This window comes from Pseudonaja textilis, chromosome 1 (assembly GCF_049901715.1).
Source record: "Pseudonaja textilis isolate UNSWEBS1 chromosome 1, rPseTex1.2, whole genome shotgun sequence".
NCBI classification, from domain to species: domain Eukaryota; kingdom Metazoa; phylum Chordata; class Lepidosauria; order Squamata; family Elapidae; genus Pseudonaja; species Pseudonaja textilis.
In genome coordinates, this window is record NC_141990.1 from 319,619,960 (window position 1) to 319,625,925 (window position 5,966).

General features: G+C 52.1%; 1 pseudogene across 2 annotated transcripts; it reads right to left on the reverse strand.

Annotated features, from left to right (window-relative positions):
- Positions 1 to 220: 220 nt before the first annotated feature.
- Positions 221 to 5,573, reverse strand: LOC113455013 (phospholipase A2 inhibitor beta pseudogene; annotated as a pseudogene). 2 transcript variants are annotated; one of them, XR_015741279.1, is made up of 3 exons: positions 5,483 to 5,573; positions 1,386 to 2,467; positions 221 to 1,321 (listed from the first exon to the last, which is right to left on the reverse strand). The product of XR_015741279.1 is annotated as a phospholipase A2 inhibitor beta pseudogene, transcript variant X2 (transcript). The 2 variants fall into 2 exon arrangements; XR_015741278.1 differs by having other exon boundaries at positions 221 to 2,467.
- Positions 5,574 to 5,966: the final 393 nt, after the last annotated feature.

Consider the following 5,966-nt stretch of genomic DNA (forward strand, 5'->3'; position numbering starts at 1 on the left):
TCTAGGTCTTCTTTTGGGGAAAATACGATACCAAATGCATGTGTCTAGCTGACCATCTTTACAGGGACTTATATTATGAGCATCCTGAAAAATCATGCTAGGGCTTATTTTCTGGTTGAGTCTTATTTTGGGGGACTTGGCGTCCCTGTGTGGTTGCCAAATTAGTACAAGAAAATTCTGGGTCATTGCACGCAGGGTTTCAAGGAGCACAGGACAACTGTTTGAGGCGGAAATAAGGTGTATTCAACAGCGAAGCAGAGAAGTACATTGGCTCAGTGGCTTAATGATGCTGGAGTTGGTCTCTGCTCCAGTGGTTCGAGCCCTAGCACTGCGTAGCAGGATGAGCTCCCGAACTTGCCTCAGCTTCTGCCCGCCTAGCAGCTCAAAAGCATATATACCGCCGATAGACAAATAGGTACCACTTGGACGGGGATATGAGTTGGTGCTTTGTGCGGGCAGTCAGATTTCTGCCGGCTTTGAACCTTCCCGTTTGCGATGCCCGTTTGCGAGGTGGTTATGGTGGGGGGAGGGGAAAGGGCTTGGCTGATGCTGCAGGAAAAGCTGTTTGTCTTTCTTTCTGTTGCAAAGCTCGCTCGCTCTCCTGTGGTGCACCTTGGGAGGTGTGTGAGCATGGGCCATAACAGAGCTAGTAGATTTGCAGGCAAAGTAGTACGCTTCAAGTAGCATCGCAGACTCCTGGCTAATGAAACAGCACCCTACCATGATAATAACAGTAACAGCAAAACAGTCAGCTCTGAGAAGCACTAGGGGGTGACAGGATATCCGTCTTCCAATATTTGAGGGGCTGCCCCAAAGAAGAGGGAGTCAAGCTATTCTCCAAAGCACCTGAGGGCAGGACGAGAAGCAAATAAGGACGGAAAGTAATCAAGGAGAGAAGCAACCTGGAATTAAGGAGAAACTTTCTAACAGGGAACAATTAATCAGTGGAACAGCTCGCCACCAGAAGTTGTGGGTGCTCCCTCAGTTTTCAAGAAGAGACTGGACAGTCGCTTGTCTGAAATGGCAGAGGGGGTTGGACTAGAGGGGGTTGGGTTTGAGCAAGGGGTTGGACTAGAAGACCTCCCAGGTCCCTTGCAGCTCTATTCTGATTCTGACCCACTCATCGGTCACTTTCTTCAGGGCTCTTCATACTTCAAAAAGTCACTAACTGGACGGTTGTAAGTGAAGGACTACCTATATTGTTGGGTTTTTTGAGCATCTCTTCCCGAGCAGCTATTTCTTCCCTAAAATCAGTATTTCCCTATTTTTTTTTCCCAATCCTGTTCTGGCTCTTCTCCTTTAAATCCAGCTATGTGGACTTCAACTCCCAGAATTCCCCAGGCAGCATGGCTGTTGCTGAGATTTCTGGGAGTTGAAGTCCAATCCAACTGGAAAGGCTCCCCACACCGGGAAATCTCGCTGTTCGCGAAGCAGGCTGGAAGGAAAAGGATCCATTCCGAAGGTTTAGCAGGGACAAAGTTGGGATCTCTTCAGTGAAGTTGCCACTTTCCCCTTCAAACTTTTGGGGAAAGCGCAGACCACGTTTTTCTTGGAGAACCAATCCACGTTGTCTTCCTGGGCCCAGTTGAAGAGAGTCTGCAGGCGGCAGTCACATGCCCATGGGTTGCCGGAGAGATCGAGACTGAACTCGGAAGACACGTTGACCAAGGGAGCCTCCAGGGAGGTGATCTCGTTGGCGGAGAGATCCAGCTCTCCCAGGTTCTTCAAGGACCGAAAGAGCCCTGGTGGAACGTGGGTCAGGCTGTTGTTTCTCAGGGAGAGGACCCACAGCATGGGAGTCCCACGGAAGGTGTCGGGGGCGATAGACACAACCGGGTTGTCTCTCAGAATTAAATCCGTTAGAAACGTGAGGCCCTGGAACACCTCCGGAGAGAGGCAACGGAGGAGGTTGGAGGAAAGGTCCAGGGACAACAACAGGGTCAGTTTACGGAAGCAATTGGGCGGGATCTCCTTCAGCTGATTGTGATCGAGGCGCAGGTTCTTGAGTTCCTCCAGGGTTTCGAACCAGGATGGGCGCAGCTCAGTCAGCTGGTTTGCATCGAGGAATAAGTCAGCCAGTCTACTGATGGGCGCGAAGAGATCTGCAGGTAGATCTTCCAGGAGATTTCCGGAGAGGTCCAAGGACTGCAGTGCTGGGAGGTTACGGAAGAGGCCGCTTGGAAGGGTCTTCAGCTGGTTGCCAATCAGAGAAAGCACCTGGAGCTGTGGGAGACCCTGCAGGGCCTCCGCACCCAGGTTGGAGATCTGGGTGGACTGAACGGTGATGGTCTTGGTTTCACTGGGGAAGCCGGAGGGAAATTCGCGGAGCGATGAAGAGTTGCAGACAAAACTAGCGTTGCTTTCTGGACCCGGATACTGGGGCAGGCAGGGAGGAACCTGCTGGGTGTAGCTGTTCAGCGACATCACAAGGCAGGCGATCAGAAGAGGTGGAGCTGGAGGCCTCATCCTATGGAGAAGCCGGGAGAGAAAAAAGAGAGGCGGCAACATCTTAAGTTTCCCTTTTGTTCTGACCTAGGCTTCACCAAAATCAAGAAGCAGACTCCTCGTCCCGACAACCCCCCTTTTTAATACGGTAATGGGAATTCCTCTCATTCACTTTCCAGCAAAGTCCCAGAAAACAGTCTTTCAAGAGTGATTCACAACTATAGATGTTGTGTCCCTGACTAACTACAGTCCCCAGTCTGGTCCGCATTTCTGGCGGGAGCGCCAATCACTCCCATTGGTTGATGCCGTTTAACAGCTGCTATAAAAGGAGCTGTCAAACGGCATCAGCTGTTGTCGCCAGCTGGGCTGCCAACCCAGCCTGGGCAGCCACGGCAACCCATTATGCTTCGAAGAAAGCAGTGTTAGCCTTCAGTCCCGTGTCTGCCTCGTGTATCCGCCGGCTACACAACACTGGCGACGAGGATGGGATGCACAAATGAGAGGCAACCGGACTGAAACAGCCGAGCAAGTCACTATTAAAAAGAGCCGAAGCCGCTGAGAGCTGAAAGTCACGAGCCGCAGATGACCTCTGTGTGCATGAAGCTTTTGAAAAAACCTCCCTCGCTGAGGAGAAAAACGCCGCCCACCAGGCACTGCCGCTGGCACTACCGAGAGCACGAAGCTCAAAGCCTCCATTGCTGAGGATAAAAACGCCCCCGCCAGGCACTGCCGCTGGCGCTACCTAGAGCACAAAGCTCAAAAAAAACCTTCCTCACTGAGGGAAAAACGCCCCCGCCAGGCACTGCCGCTGGCGCTACCAAGAGCGCGAAGTTCAAAGCCTCCTCGCTGAGGAGACGGACGCCGCCCACAGGCACTACTGCCGCCATTCCAAAAGCCACCGAGACGAGCCGGTCTACCCCCGAGAGCCGATCTATCTGCCGAAGGCCTAAACGAGCCGGTCCACCCCCGAGAGCCGATCTATCTGCCGAAGGCTGAGACGAGCCGTCTACCCCGAGAGCCGATCTATCCGCCGAAGGCCGAGACGAGCCGGTCTACCCCCGAGAGCCGATCTATCCGCCGAAGGCCGAGACGAGCCGGTCTACCCCCGAGAGTTGATCTATATGCCGAACGCCAAGACGAGCCAGCCAAGCGGCCCGGTCTACCTGTCAAACCCGAGAGGCCGGTTTACCCAGCAGCCGTCGACAACGATCCCTAGCCAAGCGGCCCGGTCTACCTGTCAAACCTCGAGAAGCCGATCTACCCAGCAAACAAAGCAGATTCAGCCTATCCGACAAATGCAAAAGGCCCCGGTCTACCTGTCAAACCTCGAGAAGCCGATCTACCCAGCAAACAAAGATTCAGCCTATCCGACAAACGCAAAAGGGCCCGGTCTACTACTCCAGCCATACGAAATACCCGAAGCGAACCAAACGGGAAAACCTACCTGGACCACCGCAGGTTCCTGCTGATCGGACTTTTGCACCCCTGCAGCTGCCGGATGATCCCCGGGGCAAAGGACTCTACCCCAGCTGGGGATCCCCTGGGACTGGGGCCTATTTGCAGGTCTGCCCATGTCCCTAGCCAGGGGGAAGGGGTGTTGTGTCCCTGACTAACTACAGTCCCCAGTCTGGTCCGCATTTCTGGTGGGAGCGCCAATCACTCCCATTGGTTGATGCCGTTTGACAGCTGCTATAAAAGGAGCTGTCAAACGGCATCAGCTGTTGTCGCCAGCTGGGCTGCCAACCCAGCCTGGGCAGCCACGGCAACCCGTTATGCTTCGAAGAAAGCAATGTTAGCCTTCAGTCCCGTGTCTGCCTCGTGTATCCGCCGGCTACACAACAATAGGCCTTTATCGGGCTTGGAGAGTTGCCAGGCCGATAGCTTCCAAATGCCACTCTGTAGAAGACAATACTTGGCAAGGAGTCACGAACGAATCTTCACCCTAATTGAATGAACTAATTGTCTCCTACAAACCCCACTCCCCTTTCGCTCCTCTTTCTTCCCTCTGGGAGGGCCAATTCACCATCCACCTGTGCCTTTACTCCTGAGTCGACCCTTGTTCCTTAACTGTTCCTTTATTCTGGCAGCTCTGTGCATATGCACACTGGGAACAGGCTCCAGCTGTTCTTCTGCCCCACAGATCTCCTACTCCAAAGGCAGCTGATAACTGTCGGAGAGCCCCGGCCCCCATCTCTGCCTCTGACACAGAGCCCAAATCAGAGCCTTCCCCAGACTCCAGAACTGGCCCAGGTTCCTCCCCAACCTCCTCACTGTCTACCACCAGCTCTGCTGGCTGCTGCAGGGCCACAACACTTTTCTCACATGTCCCAGCCAGGAACCCTCTCCCCCTCCTCTGTTTCTTCCTTCCATTCCCAGATGTGGAATGGATTTTTTCTTCTGTTCAATTCCACCGTCATCAACCTATTGCTCAATTGGGGTTGAGAGCTCTCCAGAAATACCTGCAGTGCCTCCCGGCTGTGTTATTTCCAATTTTGATACAGGGCTCGGAATAGAAGGTGGCCAGACTGGGCTGAGGCTGTCGACTGGAAGTGCTATTCAACTATTCTCTTTCTCTTTCTCCTTCCCTTCTTCTCTTTTTCCTTCCTTCCTTCCTCTCTCCCTTCCTTTCCGTTGACCTCCCTCTGTTTCTTCTTCTTTCTTTCCTCCCTCTCTCCCTTCTTTTCCCTTGATGTCCCTCTGTTTCTTCTTCTTTCCTTCCTCCCTCCCTTCCTTCCTTCCTTCATTTTTTCTTTCTTTCTCCATCTTCCTCCCTTCCCTCCCTCCCTTCCTCCCTCCCTTTCTCCCTTTCTTTCTTTCTTTCTTTCTTTCTTTCTTTCTTTCTTTCTTTCTTTCTTTCTTTTTCCTTCTTTCTCCATCTTCTTCCCTCTCTTCTTCCCTCCCTTCCTTCCTTCCTTCCTTCCTTCCTTCCTTCCTTCCTTCCTTCCTTCCTTCCTTCCTTCCTTCCTTCCTTCCTTCCTTTTCTTCCTTCCTTCCTTCCACTCAGTTTGTGCAAGTAAGCGAAAGAGTGCGCACTTACCTGTAGCTTTCTCCAAACTGAATGTCTGCCAGCCTCCCTCTTCCTCAAATGCTGGGGACACCAGGAAGCCTCTTATATACCTGCACTGGGGGGGTGGGGTGGGGGGTGAATTTGCTGTCCTCAAACATTAGTAAGAATTTCCCCTGTCCTGATTGTGTCATGGGGACAACAAACAAACAAAAAAAAAGGATTCAGTGCACAACTGAACCTCTGTTCAAGGACAAAGACCAATGTTGACAGTTCCCCTTTACCTGAAGTGATGCTTTTTATTGCAAAAAGAATATTTCTCCGTTGTTGTTTTTTTTGGAAAAGAAACAATTTCCTCATCTCTTTTGAAACTCTGCCTAAACCAAGCAGGGGAAAAAAACCACACCTAGGTCTCAGGCTGCTCCCATTTCCACATGACCCTCCAAAAAGCATCTCAAGAAGAAATGGAAAAAAGGGCAGAGAAGATCAAAGGCCTGGAAACAACAACATAGGAAGA